The 16999-nt window shown below is 42.3% G+C and overlaps 1 long non-coding RNA gene across 1 annotated transcript; it reads right to left on the bottom strand.

The window, feature by feature from the left end:
• Positions 1-367: 367 nt before the first annotated feature.
• On the bottom strand, positions 368-15269 carry LOC124850071. The gene is made up of 3 exons (XR_007030895.1): positions 14412-15269; positions 12377-12496; positions 368-10379 (listed from the first exon to the last, which is right to left on the bottom strand). It is a non-coding gene; the product is annotated as an uncharacterized LOC124850071 (long non-coding RNA).
• Between the last annotated feature and the right edge of the window lie 1730 nt (positions 15270-16999).

Below are 16999 nucleotides of genomic sequence, written 5' to 3' on the forward strand. Positions count from 1 at the left end.
GAAGTCAGTCAGTATTTATACAGACTTAAGAGGTCATTTCGAAGGAAGACGTTAACATGGATGTTTCATTTTATACTTAAAGCTACAGTGTGTAGTAATTTGAAGAACTTATTCACAGAAATTGAATATATTATCAATAACTATGTGGTCATATATGTGTAATCACCTGCAACAAAGAACCAATAATTTTTCGTCAACTCTGAATGAGTTAAATATAGTTACGTGAGCTGGACCCGACCTCCGTGTGAGTCTCCATGTTTGCTACGTCGTGTGGAATATGGTTGTTGCACAAAATGGTCCAGAATACGTCGCATTCGCGTTCAATTTTCAGCGCTGCTGGAAACCGGAAATGGATTCAGCGGTGCGCCACCATAAAGTGTCCCCTGTCGGTTGCTCAGTTGTTTGCGGTTTGCAACTTTACCACCAGATGCTGACAGAAAAGTACAAAAATTACACATTGGGCCTTTAAACAAAGGACCAACACTGAAGTTTCTCTGGAGGAAAATCTCTGTTATAAACGCCCTGAGTTGGAGAATTCTCAAGCCTTTTTTTTTGGCAAGTTGCAGTTGCTGTAAAGTGGAATACTGAACTCAGTTGTTGCCCGCAATGAATTTGAAGCATTGACTCTGGTTCGGACCCAGGGTCTTTGTCTCTATCCATCCGTATATTCAAATATTTCTCAGATACCAGTGATGGCCAGTGACTCTGCCAGAGCTTGTGGGAAATATCTTGCCCCATCTGGCATTTCAGTGCTGAGTTTGCTGCATTTGGTGACACATGCGTGTGTCGCCTGGGACCTGTGAAGCGGTAGTGTTCCAGTTTTGTCAAAACCTCAGAAATAATGAGTCTCATCCATGAATTCCAGCAGTCAAATGGCACCAAATGACCCAAGAGGAAACTGCAATTACTGTTCGGCTCACAAGTTTACATATGAGTCTTTTGTTTTGTTTTCATCCTTGAAGGAGACGACGCGGTTTCCACTTGAGACACATAAGCACACGCATGAGCAGAATTCTGCGAACAACCTTTCTGTGCTCTTGTGTGACATTCTATAGAGACGCCAGCTTTTTTCTTCTCGTTTAGCAAGCAACCATCTCCATGGTGAGGACGGGGATGTTTTCCACAACCGTGGCTGATGTTGCAACATTTAATCCTTTGATTGAATAACCAAGGAGGAGCAGAGAGAGAGAGAGTGGAGGAAAAAAACGCTTCTAAACATTTACACTGGTGAGGTTGTATCTTAACAGCGAGGAGGGTTCCAGCTGCCACTGAGGAGGGTGTGTCCATCAGTACCGCAGAGACTTGACAAGTTCGGCTTTGCTGTCACTATTAATAGAGCCTTTACATTAGGACCATGCCCCACTTTCTCCCGTCTCTCTCGTTCTCTCACCAGCTAAAAACTTCATGTGTGAGTTTTTCTGGGAACACTGAATTAGGGGAAATCAAAAGTCAATTATGGAAATAATGTCGTCATTATTTCTATAATTAATGGAAGGGAGGTCTAAGGGTATTGCGTAAGTGGTCAAAGGTAGTGACAAACCTACAAATGATTGATTAATTAATAAATGTGGATGGTGATCTGCTTTTTAGAGCGTTATAATGCGGCTTTGTGTCAACTCAATCTGTGGGTTATGTCAGAAATTGAAACGGGCACAAATGAGGTGAACATGTTTTGTCGAGGTAAGTCTCCATTCTGGCCTTAGACACATCAGAATCAACATTTTAACAAGCTTGAGAAACAACGATCTATATAATAAACCTTAAAAAAGTATTGCGATGATTAAAAAAAGGTAGTACTTGTAGTACTACTACTGAAAAATTCTCTCTCTCCAGAGGTGTTGCGGATGAATAAATGTTAAATTATATGTTGGCGGGAAAGAGATGACTTCTTGCAGGTAATATTGTGAAATCACCGTTGCCTTATTTGGCAGAGTAACAGATTCTTGAATTCTATCCGTGTAGCTATCACTCTCTTTTTCATAAACACATACCGTACATGTTTCTCTCTCTCTCTCTGTCTCATTTGCCTCACTTCCCTCCACCCTGCGCCGCTCTCTGAGTGGGTTGTCTACACAGTGTGGTTACAGTGTCCGCAGCCTATTAAAACCGTATGACACCAGTGTGAGTCCCTATACCGTTGGTAGTGAGGGCCATTCCTTTGCGGGCCTTGCTGTGTTTTATTGCACAAATTCATCAGCATTAGGCAACGGAGGCAGAGCACCCCGGTGTGGTGTGAATACACATCCCGAGGAGCAGGAGGAGACAGTGTCCAATTGAGCAACTTCGTATGAGAGCATGTGTGGATGTGAGCATGACAAGACGTTCAATTTAACAGTTGAGGGGTTACGGTAACACTTGCATCGGTAAATGGCTGAGTTAGGGCTGTGGGATTGGGAATTAAGTGAATGATAAATAATAGCACATCATCAGGAGATATAGTGACAGGTCAGCGTTTTCTCTGCCCAATGATGTAGTTTCACACACAGAGACCACAAGAGAAAATAAAGAAATCTTTATGACCGTGTGCATTGTATTTCTGTATGTATTTTCGTCAGCCAAACCTATTAGCCGTGAGCAGATGACACAAGGTCATTGCTTGTATGAACAATGACCAAAAACAGACTCTCCGGAGCTGTAACTGTTGATAGAAACTCAATTAACCAGCTCACAGAGTGTGGCTGCAATTGAATGACTTAAAGAAACTCTTTTTTTGTCTTGGTCTTGATTCCATGCAATGAAGAAATGTTTGGCTGAAGGGAACCGTGAGAATCATTTACAGCAGAGCCACTACAGCTCATACATGTGATCATAACGAAGAGACAGCATTGATGATGCCTCTGTGTTTAAAGAATAGCTTCACATTTTAGACATTTTCTATTTCTTTCATTGTACAGTTTCCTGCCAAGAGTTGTACGACAAACCCGATACAAGTCGCACTGGTGTTGGCTCGTGGGGATGGTCATGTTTCTGTGAGCAGTTCAGATACGGTGTTTTGGTGCGATTCATGGATGCCAACCAGCGTGCATTGGCCTTTGAGGAGGACTGGACCACGTTATTATTTCACTCTGGCCGGGAGCTCTGGCTCTCGGTGCTGGGCAGTCGCTGTGCCATGCCGCTACTTGGACTGATGAGAGGTACGGCCAGAGCTGTGGTCACCCCCGTTGTAGTTGCCCAGCTTTGCTGGCATCCGAGGCGACGCAGCGTGGAACAATAGGCCGCGCGCGGGGGACCAGTGGTGGTGGTGGTGGTTTGTTGGCAGCGGTGCGCGGCAGTGGCTCAGCATCTGTAGGCCGCAGCCAACCATCCCTGGCAGCGAGGTCATCCAGGCTGCGAGGGGTCGCTCGGGGGTAGCAGGCGGTCGGTGTAGTGGCACTTTTGGCCTCTAGGGAGTGTTGGGACCATCAGAGTAGGCTGGAAAACTCTGCTGGGTCATAAACGTCTTCATCACACGGCACTGGTTGAGTGTAATATGCAACTCGTTGGGAGTTGGGAGTCACATTTTTGGAATACAGAGACAGAGGTAAATTTAAGTTTGTTTCCGTTAGCAAAGGTACATTAAAATCTGTGGCCAGCATTCAGAGATTTGACCTTTAAACAAAACAACTGTAAAATGAACAAGGAGACTACTTAGTCGCATTGTTACCGCATAAAATACAGTGATTATAAAATATAAATGTGCTGTAACTCTAAAGGTTGAAAGGAGCCAGATGTTACCTCACTGTACCAATACTTTGTGTAGTAATCCCTCACATTACTCCTCCAATCATTGCTGCCCTGGCTTTCTGCATACAATGGACTAGGCTCCAATCCAGTTCTATTTAATGGTCCTCGATGCTGCACTACACACACACACATGCATGTACACAAACACCGACACACAGACCACAAAAGAGTTTTCCTCTAATTTGCCAAGTACATTGTTTATATGTTGCAAATGCACCCACTTACCTCTGTGTTAAAATGGTGCCCGCTGACATTATCTCTTTGCGAAACATTCATAGAACCACAGTTGCATGTAAATCTCTAAACAATGCATTTGTTGTTATCGTATGAATATTGTGTTAGGTTGACACGGTGGCATATTTGTTTATTTTGTTCTCGTGCAAAGAAATTTGAGATGGCTGAAGCTTTTAAAAAGCAAATGTCCATATTTGCTTCTTATTCTCCCGTAACACCTCACAGTTTCCATATTGCTGTAAAGATTTTGTTTAGATGTTAGAATCCTGGATGTGCCAGATCTGCAATCTCAGGGTTATTAGTCATCTTGATCTTATTAGATAATTAAACAAGCCAACTTTCACCGCAGGCGTGACCACTCAGACTTGATCTAGACCAATATAGCACCAAAATAGAGACGCATTTGGCGGAGGCAATAAAACTGTCAGTGTGATGCGGAAGATTTACAAATGTATAGCTTTTGCCCTAAATCTTGAATTAGAATGACAATTTCATGAGCCGCAACGCACGTCTTATAGTGGTAATTGTGGAATGAAAAATGAGTTTTGTTCCATTAGTGACGTATTGAGAGGTTGTGAGCCGAGTGAACTTAACATTTAAAAAAGAGAAAAATAGAAAGAAACAGTGGGTTATTTTAAAACTTTGCAATGGAATTTAAATTCTTGATTTTTGTATGTGAAATATATGATCCTTGGTCTGTTCTTTCTAGGTTCCTGCTGCTTTGAATTGGGTCCTAGCTTTCTGTAAATACCTACGGTGCAACACATTGCTCTATCCTCATGGCAGATCATAACTCGGAGTCCCTCCTGTGCTCTCCCCCCGTGTCCGCGCCCCAGCTGGACAAGCAGACATTTAATTCAATCACTTCCCAGTGCAAAATAAAATGCTAATTCAATTGTCCTCTGCAACACAGGATGTCCAGTTGATGATGAAAATTATATCAAATAATTGTCATCATATAAACAAATCAAATCAAATCCAAATCAAATCAGTCATATAATTATTACGTCCTTGTTTGGCACAATTGACACAGATTTTTGGCAGAAATTAGACTTGGCCTTCTGGATCAAAACACCTTGGTGCCCACCAGTCAAGGGATTGCAGCTGGTAAAAAAAAACCATGGTTTCGAAGCTCGATCACATATACTCACTGCTGTGTGCTACTTTTGCATTATGACATTAATATGCATTAACTAACTTGGTTGGGGAGGTTGTGTCAGGTTTCTGATGACTGGAAATACGAGTTATACTTGTACCAATTTTTGTAATAAAATCCCTCTGAGCCTAACGTGTGTTAAAAACAGTGAAACACTGATCCAATCTGTTTTTTTATTACATTGAAGTGTTTTATAAATACAAGAGAGTCCAAGAACAAGTGATCAAAAAAGTTTGGCTCCCATCTGGAGCCACAGTGGGTCCTGTCTCCCCACTGACCATGACACAAAGTTTCATCATTTGGTTGACCAGAAGTAATACTGGAGATTAGGCAGCACAAGACCCCCCATGAGCTCTGGCTTCAGAAGGGTCAGTTTACTAATCTTTTTGAGATATGTTTGATCAAAGATTTCTTATAAATGCTCCAGACAAGTCACATGTTAACTTTAATTTTTTGGGGTGATAATACCACAAACGGCCGCAGACACCGGAGACTTGTAGTTGTTCCAATCATAGTCCTGTTGGTCCACTTGACGTATAGATACATTTTGTGCCCTTGGCGTGTATCGGCCACACTGATCATGATTGTGAGGTTTATTTCACTGATTACTGTAGGTACAATCTGACAACATGCAATACAAGGAGGATTTCGGACAATTCACTTACAGTAAAATAAAAGTCTCTGGACAGATTTCACTCAGTTCAATTCAGTGTGCCGCTATGGGGAAATTCGGCTTGCAGAAGAAGCGCAAAGATAGAAGCAATACTATGACAGTAAGCACACATATTACAACTATAACACACAACAAAAGCAATAAAAGAAAGGGTTTTTTGTGTAGGCACACCAACTTTAAATTGAGAGAAAAAAAAAAGATGAATGTGGATTGTGTAATAATAAAGTGCTCTAGTGTGTTATGGGGCTCAGGGCTCATCCTGAGGGCGGCTGCTTTACTCCACAAGATATGACTGGATGAAACTTGAAATCTCTGATGATATCATTTTTTGAAATGATACTCATTTCAAAAAAATGGGTGGTGACAAGAGTTAATAACACACACACACACACACACACACACACACACACACACACACACACACACACACACACTCTCTCTCTCTCTCTCTCTCACACACACACTCACACAAAGTCCTTCCTGACCCTGTCTGTGACCACCCACACAGTCCCCTTATCTCTGCAGGATGTTACTCATTCATTGGTCAGACCGGATCACGTCCTGAACGCGGGCGGTGTGCAACCTCTCCGAAGCCTCACGCTCCCGTTCCCGTTACTGCCATTTCACAAAACTTTTTTCCAGCCATTCTGCTTCCTGACAAATTACTGGCATCCAGGACTTATCTGACCAAATCTAGATACATCATCAACTATAGAATCACGAGTGGCTGGTCCATATAGCAGAGCTCATTGGATCTCACGTCTATCGAGATAAGAACATAAAACACATGCGTTATTAATTCAGTTCAGTTGAACCAAGCTGGAAAGCGACTGCATTCTAAACGTGACCGCATTGTATTTTTCAAACAGTCATTATGCATGGAATCTTAAAAATGCTATTTTTTTCTGCTAAAATAGATTTCTCATTCCTCCGAAATTATTAATGTGCTCTAAGTGCAGTCGGTGGCAACAGCGACATGTCCACAAGCCTCCAACACAAAGGCCTCCGTCTGAAGTTGTGCATCACTGTCTCGCCACTCCACTGCCTGATGGTGCCTGCGCTCATCAACGTATTCCCACAACATCCCTCATCACCCATCATGGAAAAATGTTGGACGCAACGGGGCATCTGTCAAAGTCAGCAAAAGTGAGTGCATTTTTGCACCAACCACGTGCCCTGATACATGCCGATTAAAAAAAATAATAAAAAAATAACAGGATCAAACTGAAGAGTTGAATGTGAGCTGAGTTCTTTTGGAACAGAGTTGAGTGGGAGGAAGGAGGACAATTGTGAATTGAGCTTCACGACTTTTTCTCTTCTTTGTTGACTCGGGCTTTGCAGAAAACAGGTCCACAGTGAACACGTTACCAATCTGCACACGAGGCACACGTACATTAAGTAATGGGTGAAAATCTAATTTTATGTGTATGTATTGACGTATGTGACCTTTGACCTTTAGTTGTGTCATGTTGTTCACTTGTCCCTTGGGATTTAAAGGTGTGACCAGGACAAAGACGAGTCACTGACACATCGGGAGCAGGGAACAATGAACACTTGAACAAAGTCAGAATTGTAGATATGAACTGGAAAAAGAAAGACTTTCATACTAGTGCCGATTTATAATATCAGAGTGATTCACTTTGCTTGAGAATCAAAGTATTGCTTGAGAATCAAAGAGAATTTTTGAGGATTTGACTTGATTTTTTTCACTTCCTCCATGTGCTGCATATCTGTGTCAAAGTCAGAGAGCACCTAATTGTCCTGGCTGTTTCTTCAGCGACACTAGCCAAATAAGTCAGTCATGCATCCTTACACATCAAAGGGACACAGTGATTGAATGATAGAAAAGAAATCGCCATAATTGTAATTTCATTCATTATTTTTGAGTGCTTAAATGTCTTGGTGGCGTCCAGCTGTAGTTTGTGCTGCGTGTGATGCTTTTGGGATGATAACTCAAATAATGACAAGCTGTGGGACTTGGGCTCAAAACGTTTTTGTGCTCGAAACAGATTTTGTTCATCCAGCACCCATTCAAATAGTTTTACTGGAGGTGCGTCTTTTCTCATTTTTAAGCGGTGGGACTTATTCATCAACTACAAATTTATGACCAGTGGTGGTTTTCTCAACTCAAATCACCGTGTACAGGCGTTGGAGAATGGATGGTGACAGCAAAAGTTGAAAATTGAAATTCGGGAGAGATTACTGAGCTGCTTTTTTTGCATACGGATTTCATTACTCTCACGACCCCGTGCTGTGCATTTCGTAACCACGATTTAAACCGGTGCCAATTGCATACAGCCGAACCAATGTGATATATATCGTTTTCTTAAAGTGCTCAAAGTAACAAATATGTGTTTTTTCACCAAAAAGGTCTGGCAGTGTCACTAATGATCTCGCTGTAGCTCGGCAAAGTGGCCTCAATGAACTGAGGGGGAGGTTTCAGCCAAGTGAAGCAGACAAGTGACGTGTAAAGTGTCGGGACAGAGCCGACCAGAAAAGATGAAAGGGTCAGTTCTCCCAAATTATACAAATAAACATATTTTTCCCATTACTCTAAGAGGCCATGGGGATGTGAAGACTTCCCTTCAGTTGAAAAGACTGCAAGTAAAAACGGTTGACTACAGGATCTGTGGATGGGTAACTGGGATATTGTTTTTGTTTTTTTACTGTACATGTCATTTGTTAATGCTTCCACTTGCCCCGCTCCTAATGAGATACCTCAAGAGGTTTTTCTGATTTGGGTGAACTGACCCTTTAGTTAAAGACCCAACCATACACACTGGTCTATGCTCCACAATGTATTTTCTTGTGAAATAGGTTCCCTGCTGGTGACCGCCAACAAATGGGAAACCCGTCACTCGTGCTTCTGTCTATGTGTGTCACAGAAAGAATAATACATTTGCTTGAACAAATCGCAGTGTGGTATAAGCCCGAAGTATTGCGACATCCAAACCCATTACAATATGAACACGATAACAAACACATGCTTGCCCACGAACACAAATACGCAGACATACACATCTGTTTTGTTTAGTTTTTTTCAACGCCAATCAATCAGTGATATTGTGCCTAAAGCCATCAAAACATCTAGGGAAACACTCAACATCCAAGTTGGCTTCACTGTTTCATTGGTCATCTGATTCATATCTGATTCGTATGCCAGAGTCTGTCAGGACCTCATCATTCAGAGGGGTTCGCAGCTGGAAAACAATACACTGTTTGACGAAACCCAGAGATTCTTTAAGGTTTAGGCTGAGGCAATTTTATTTATACGACGGCTGTCAAGAGTGAGGAAGGCCTTCATTCACTAAAGAACCTTTTTCGTTTTTGCTACTGATTCCTGAGCTCGGGATTTATCCCATAAAGGATGAAGTATGAGCTAATAAACATCTAGCTCTAGCCAAAGCTGGCGTTCCATTTACCTGCGGACTTTTCTTCTAACTAGAAATATCAAACATCTTTTTTTTTTTTTCATCAACTGACAATGGGAAATTCTGTTTGTCTGTTCTTGTAGCCAACCCGGGTAAAAATCTCCTTTGGCGGGTAACATTGTTGAGTTACTAGCCAATTTGGCTGGCGATGAATGAAGCAAAAAACACTGTCTGTTTGTATCGGCAGGCTGCAGAAACGATGCAACGTCAGTGTTGCAAGATGGGTCTGTTTTCCGCCAAGAAATTTGGGCGTTTTTTTGTGTGTGTGTTTGTGCGTGGTATCGATTACGAGCGAGCTACGGTGAAACGGAGAAGACGAACGGAGCGGCGCAAAACAAAACAAAGAAGCTGAAAAATTAGTAGAAGAGTTAACGAAAATAAGAAAATGAGCACTTTTAATTCTAAATGGCTATTGGGTCGTGAGTGACTGGTATTTGCCCGAGAAACGAATACAATATATATATATTTTTACCATTTTAATGTATATCTGCCATCAACGCAAATAAGAACAATTTAACGAAACATGGATGCTTAAATGTATTCAGTGGCACTCAAACGTTGGTTTATTTAAAATTTGGCTAGTGGAAAATCTGACTGGCTGGTAACTTTAAAAATCTACGAGCCCAGACTGACTTTTTTGGCTGGTGATCAAAAGAAGTTAATTTAAATCCCTGGTTGAATTGTATAATATGTGTGAATAACAGGAGAATCAATATTAGTCCTTTCAGTTTTCTCCTCACTTCTTTAAGCCACGTGGGGCATTTCGTGTAGATGTTGTGTTTGATTTTGTGGCTGCTCGCCACTGTTCACCTCCGTCATCCAATCACAAAGGTGGGTTATGCGTCCTCGGCGGGAAGCACTCGGCGTTCACCCGCTGTGTGTACATGTTCCGCTTCCAGGACGTCCGTGTGAGAGGAAGTGTGTCAGTCGCCTTCGCTGTGCGCCCTCTTCTGCTGCCCGTTCATCCACATCACACAGAGCCTGCTCGAATTAAAAGCTAGCGGGCTAATTAGTAGTTGGCCTTTGGTTTTTCCTCTAACGACCCCATGGCGCTCCGTGTCCTGATTGGCTCTGACACGGCAGGCCAGCAGCTAATTGGATCAACACAATTACCCACATTCTTACCACGTTGAAGGTTTTTTTCTTCATGCGGTGAATTCCACTAGAAAACACACAAAAACACACAAACACAGACATGCATTCACCAAATACATCGACAGACATGAGCGCGGCTGAGTCAAACCCATCGTACACAATTTTACGTATGAACGCACGGCTGCCGTCGTAATCTGTCAGCCACATCTAATTCTGTGGTCGTACTTTTTGTGTCTCCTAAGGTAGTGAGAGCAGTCTGCAGAACGTTGTAATTTTACAAGTTGCGTAAGCAGAGGCTTATGTGGAGATGAAGAGTAGGCAATAAGTGCTTTGTTGACAGCTCATAGGAAATCCCGTTTCAACTCCGGTTTCATAACTGCAATAGCAACATGTCAAATATTTCACTACCTCTGTGTTTTTACAGCCCCTTACTTATGTCTTGTATATGTGTCTTGTATTTAGCAGTCTTTCCCCTGGCTTCTTGTTTTGTTTTTACCGTTCCTCAGTTTCTCACGCTCAGACAAACACGTTTCTCTCTTACCCCAACGTCTTTGCTTGATCTGTGCGATTAAGACATTTTATATTTTAAAAGCACCAAAAAGATTATCTTGTTGTTTTATATATATAATTGTATGATTATGATATAAATATATATGTCTAAATCACAATGTATTTGAACCTACTTGCTCTGTATTTTTGAGATGCGTCACTACATAAAATGTGACTTTACCCTAACCTTAATTGATCCAAAGCTATTAAACCTAAATGAATACAGAATTAAACCACATAGGTACTAGATATTATATATGCTCAATCACTCTTACTACTACTACTAGCCAATGGGGTAAGGGCTCACTGCTAACCACTAACACTTTCCTTTATATCAACTTCATTAAGTGACCATTTGTCAGAGTTGTGTTTACAACTTGTTGTCACTGGCCCAAAATAGGCAAAACATTTTTTTAAATCCATTTATTGCTCCTCTAACGTATGTTTATTTGGATTAAACTGAACCCAGGTTGGAGGCCTTTCATGTGCCTTGTGGTCTGTATACATCATGTGGAGCGAGGACGAGAGAGAGAAACGAGGAAGTGGAAATATACAACAACAACAACAACAACAACAACAACAAATCATCAGATAGAAATGTGTTGTTGTTTTTAAAAAAAAAAGACAGACAGAAAAAAAGAGTAGTAAGGAAAGAGAGTGTGTTTGTGAAAGGCTACATGGCAAACCACTTCAGTTCATCTGCTGCTCATTTGGCTCGAATTAGCATGCAGGCCCCTCTGGCTCCAGCTTCCTCCTTCTCTACCTCCCTCCCTGCCTCCTCTGATCTCTTTGACACAGTTACCTCCAGTAGCCTCTCTCGTGTGTGTATAAGAGGGAAAACGAGAGTGTGTGTGCGCACAAAAGCGTGTTTGTTTGCATTCGCTCGAGGAACGTATAGTGTGTGTGTGTGTGTGTGTGTGTGTGTGTGTGTGTGTGTGCTCTCACACGCACGCACACACACACACACACACACACACACACACACTGAACAAAGCCCCCACAGTTAGCCCACTGAGCTACACAGGGGTTGAGGTTTGTAAATGGTTACATATTTCCTGAGCTGCATGAGCATAATGAGCACTCACAGGGATTTCAACATGCTGGATCAAGTTATGCCTCTGTGCTGATCCATTTTCACATGAAGGAAACAAGTGCTGCCCCTTTGGCTGGTAAAACGAAACACAAACACAAATGTGTTAATGGCGTAATTACTTGCCTTAATTTGACACCAAATTGAGTTTTGTGCAAGTTTTGTGCAAGTTTGCTGTTCCATTATCATCACATCACACTTTTCCTTACTTTTCTTTTTACTTGGTGTGAATGTCAGATACCTTTGTCCACGTGAGTAATGAGTATGTGCTTGTGTCGCAGAAAGTGACTCTGAGCGTGACGAGTAAATTGGTTCTTTTTTACTGCTGGGACCTTTCATATCACGATAACATCTCCCCTGCACGCGTACACTTAACAACTGTTAATTCAGGTTCTCTCTTGACCGCTGGTGTTGTTTGCACTTACTCCGATTAGCTGGGGGTCCCTCGAGGATGAGCTCTCATTGTGTCACTTGGAGCCCTCATACTGTCAAACCACCCGATGATGAATACTGTGCATGGCCTCCTGCTGCACACCACACCCTGTCTATAAAAAGTTAACAGATACAAATTTCATTTATTCATCTCCAAATCAGAACGGAAGAAATTTGGAGCACTTTTCATGTACAGCAGGTCGAGACTGAACACTTTAAATTAATATTTTCAGACACCAAACCGCAATACATGTCAAATTATGTGATTCAAATTGAGGCTTTTAAATGAATTAATCAAGATGAGCAATCAAAATTCTACATATTTCTGCAAACAGAATTCCTCCATAACACCTCTTTTAATATAATAAACCGAGGTACACAGTGTGTGTGTGTGTGTGTGTGTGTGTGTGTGTGTGTGTGTGTGTGTGTGTGTCTGGTTTGTCTGATATGGGGATTTGTGAATAATGATGTGTCTTTGCTTTCCTCTTGTGTGGGATAGAACAGCTGTGGAGGAAGTTTAGGAGGTCAGCGGTACCAAACAACAAGAGGAACAGTCACTAAATAGAAGCCATCTTTAGCTGGTTGGAGACAGGTGAAGCTTTGCAAGATTTTAGTGAGTCATCAGTAATGGGGCGTAAATCGCAAGTCATGCTTGAGTTCTGATGTTTGACAAAAAGTTTATCTTGAGTCCAGATGATACATTTTTGAAGTCAATTATTAATATTCCTAAAAGGTTTTGGATTTGTATGTGTTCTAGGCAGGCATCAAATTCCACTTATTTCAATACAGTATGACAATCATCTAGGGGCATATGTCATTTTCCAGGTTGGAAATTGAAAGCAAAGATCACCGGCGGACCAAGAAGAGGTAAGTTTTGTCCAATCAGGTGTACAAAGAGTTCATGATGTCTGAGAGAAGGAGAAAACTGTCAATGGCTGAAGCAAAAAATAGGATAATGGAAACAGATGACTCCTTCTGTAAACTAGAAACTCTAATACAATTAGTGCTACATGCATTTGGCTTTTCAGTGATGTGATCCATCATATGTTTTGTTGGCCAGAAACACACCCGAGTTTTTCTACATGTGTGTGGTAATGAGCACAATGTCCAAGAGCCATCCAGGGGCTGGTCGTGATGGGCTTTGACCAAATACGGATGTGAACCATTCTTCACTGCATTGCTCAGTCTCTGTTTCAACATTTACAAACTGTAAAATCGCCTGTGGACAAGGTTAACTCGAAGTTGAGAAAGCACTCTGGATCAAAGAGACCACCAAATGGCATAAAATGCTTCAGCCTGCAGATGCCGAAGGTAGAGCAGTGTGGTTCACCTTCTCAGAGCTGGTGCAGATGTCCAGTGGTTTTTATTTTGGGTTAGAGCGGGGACAGAGGCTAACCAAATGACAGTTAAGACGCAGCCTCCCAGCTTTTATAGAGCTGGGTAGAGGAAACCAGAATGCCGCTCAATTTCCTCCAGCCGCCACACACACACACACACACACACACACACACACACACACACACACACACACTCACATGCAGTGGCTCACATATATGCCACTAAAAATTGATGAGGAGGGGGCTGACAGCGGTCACGTTTACAAGAAGACTCTACTCGACAACAGCCTACAGATTCTCAGGAAATGGGAACTGCTGTGGGAGCTTTCTGAACTGCTGAGTTGTCCCAGAGTTGGCAAAATTGGCATAGTGACGGTGAATAATGCAGACTTATTTTTAAAAAATAACAACAATTTACAAAATCTTGGAAGTGGCTTTGGACGAAGATGAATTTTGCAAAAACATGTGTTGCTGAAATTTGTTTTTACATTGCTGAGGGCCCATATATTGGCCAGAGGCATACAATGTTGCAGCATCAGCCACCTGCAAAGTTGCAACTGCACAGTTATCACAATTTATGTCACAGAAAATCAATAGTAATGAATTTGTAATGAATATTTTTCAGGGCCATCAAAATACATAGTATATGTGCCAAAAGAAATCTGACATCCTGCACTGAAGGTCCACTTACCTGCTTGTCGAGAAGCTTTAAAACTGTGTCGCTTGGTGGAAGACGTTTTCTCTGTCACCTTGTCCCTGGAAGCAGACACAAACAATCTCCAATCAAGTTCCACTTGACAGTGGGTCCTGGAGCTTTCATCTCTATCACATCTGTATCACATCAGAAAAATAAGTTGATTTAACACATGGGACAAGGTTACCTGACAAGCGACACTGTTAAACTACATAGATGTAGTACATATGTACACATAGTGCTACAGCGGTTATAATAAAATAAGAAAGATCTCTAAAGTGTCGTGTCCATCCATTCAAGCCTACGGTTGACTTCCTTGACGACCGGCCAAAACTGAACTTGTTACACAACACCAAGAGGAAGCAGCATGAAATCAGGTCGCACTCCAGAGCCCATACTGGACATCAAACAATGTTCCAGAGGGTTCAAACAAATTTTCCCCATCAGCGACCAAACATCCATTCGCCCTCGTTCCCGTCAACGATTCGGGGAGGCTGTTTAACCCACGCCTGTGACCGTGGGTCAGCCGTTCAATCACACCAGTAAATCTGAGGGAATCGTGCTGGAATAAATCCTGCCTCCCAGGTGAGTCCAATTCAAGTTGACCGGCTCCGGCCGCAGTCACAGCAGTGGCCCCATTCACTCCTTCGCTGGGCTTGGTTCACTTGGCTGTAAACGGACACCATTAGCCGGCAGGGTCGTTAAGCCACTTTTGAGCCAATTAAATTTCCTTAACACGCAACACACCCAGCTGGAAGGCTCATGTTTGGGCTTCTGCGAAGACAAAGAGGAAAGGAGAGGAAGACAGTAAGGAGAACAAGATGTTCTTTTCACATTTTTACGTTTCCGTCTTTTCATCTCATGTTTAGTCTATTATTGTGGGGTGCTGATGTACAAATTAGAGACTGGCAGGGCAAATCTTCTGATGCAGAGTTCACCACAGTGCGCGCTGTGGCGAACATGAGAAAGACATGGGGAGTGAAAGAAGGGATGGGGAAATGAGAAGGAGCAGAGGAGAAAGATAATTTGAGGCGAGATTGAGAAGTTAAATTGAGTTAGAGAGGAGTGGGAATCAAAGGAAAGGAAGTGAGGCGGTGAAAAAGTACTGTGGCAATGCTTTCATTCTGTATCCCGTGGTAAATTGCAATATTGTTCAGGTTTTTTTTCATTCAACATCCAAAAGGCAGGGGGAAATGAAAACCAAAAATGGAGCAGGTTTGGAAATAGGGCTGCAGGTGACACAGATGTGTGGTTCAAGTGACACTGGGCACAAGATTTTCTTGCCTCCTGTGGAGTGACATCACTGAAATAGGATGTGAAAGTTGAAACAGTGAAATAGAGGTCAAGACATCTGTAATCAGGGACTAACATGATAACTGAAAAAATCTTGTGGCTTCCAAATTACAGAGTGGACAGGAAGACAGAGAGAGTGATGGAGGTAAACACTTTAATGACTCGGTGAGAAATATATACGGGGAAACAGAGATATGTGATGAGGATGCAGTGTTCTTTTGGGAGAGTATAGCCTTCTTCCCAAAACCCTGCAATAAAATGCAATCCAAACTATTTACTAAATGTTTGCACTGCGCTGTTTACGACTCTCTTTTAATTCTACTGCTGGGTGCATGTTAAGTTCCTATCAAACAAGCAAAAGTACGCGTCTCTGCAACACTATATACACAGAAATGAAAGGGGGGGAAACATTCTCTGTAAATACGCAGCGCCTTCCAACAGATAGCATGACGTTGGCCTTGTTTACTTTTATTACAGAGAGGTTTATCATGCATGTGTATACCAGGCAGATACACACTGAAACCAAAGGGAGATATGGGACACACGCACAAACAAAAGCCACGACTGGGTGACAAAGTGGAGTAATACACACACTATAATTGAATCTAACACACTGGTTTTCGTCCATACCACTGCACAGAATGAACCACAAAGGGAGCATTGTTACTGGGTGCAGGTTGTTTTCATCCTGCACTTGGAGCCACGCCGAGGTAAACTGAGGCTGTAAAGTCGCCTTGGCTTTCTTCTGTTTGTAAGTGTAATTAAAGGTTGTGTGCAATTGCTATGCTTGTTGTTCGTCATCGTCTCTTCCTCTCCACTTCATTTCGGTGGCTACCTATGCTCCCTCCTCGCCACAACAGAGTGGTACAGTGTTCCACGGCATTAACTGTCGTCTGTAATTCAATGTCACACTCCCCTTTTTAGGCCGCCAATATGCTTTCAACAGGAATACTTGTTGGACGGCCAAACGCTGTCTGGAACCCCTTCAACCAGCGCATTTCTGACGTCGGGAATTAGGGGAGGATGCCGACTTAGAAATATGCACTAATGCTTTTAGCTCCCCGAAGACATTGGAGAACACTCGGCACTAACTATGTCCATTGGTCATAAGCTGAACGTTGCCCTCACTCAAGGATACGACGCAAAGATATCACGTGACATCTATCCTTTTTCCAGCAGAGCACCACGGCCTCTGGTTTGTAGACACCGATTCTCATCCCAGCACTTTAATCTTTTTCCTATTGAACCCTGGGGGTCATGGTCTGAGGAAGCAAATTCCATCACATCATCCA

Source organism: Scophthalmus maximus, chromosome 1, assembly GCF_022379125.1.
Source record: "Scophthalmus maximus strain ysfricsl-2021 chromosome 1, ASM2237912v1, whole genome shotgun sequence".
Classification (NCBI taxonomy): Eukaryota; Metazoa; Chordata; class Actinopteri; order Pleuronectiformes; family Scophthalmidae; genus Scophthalmus; species Scophthalmus maximus.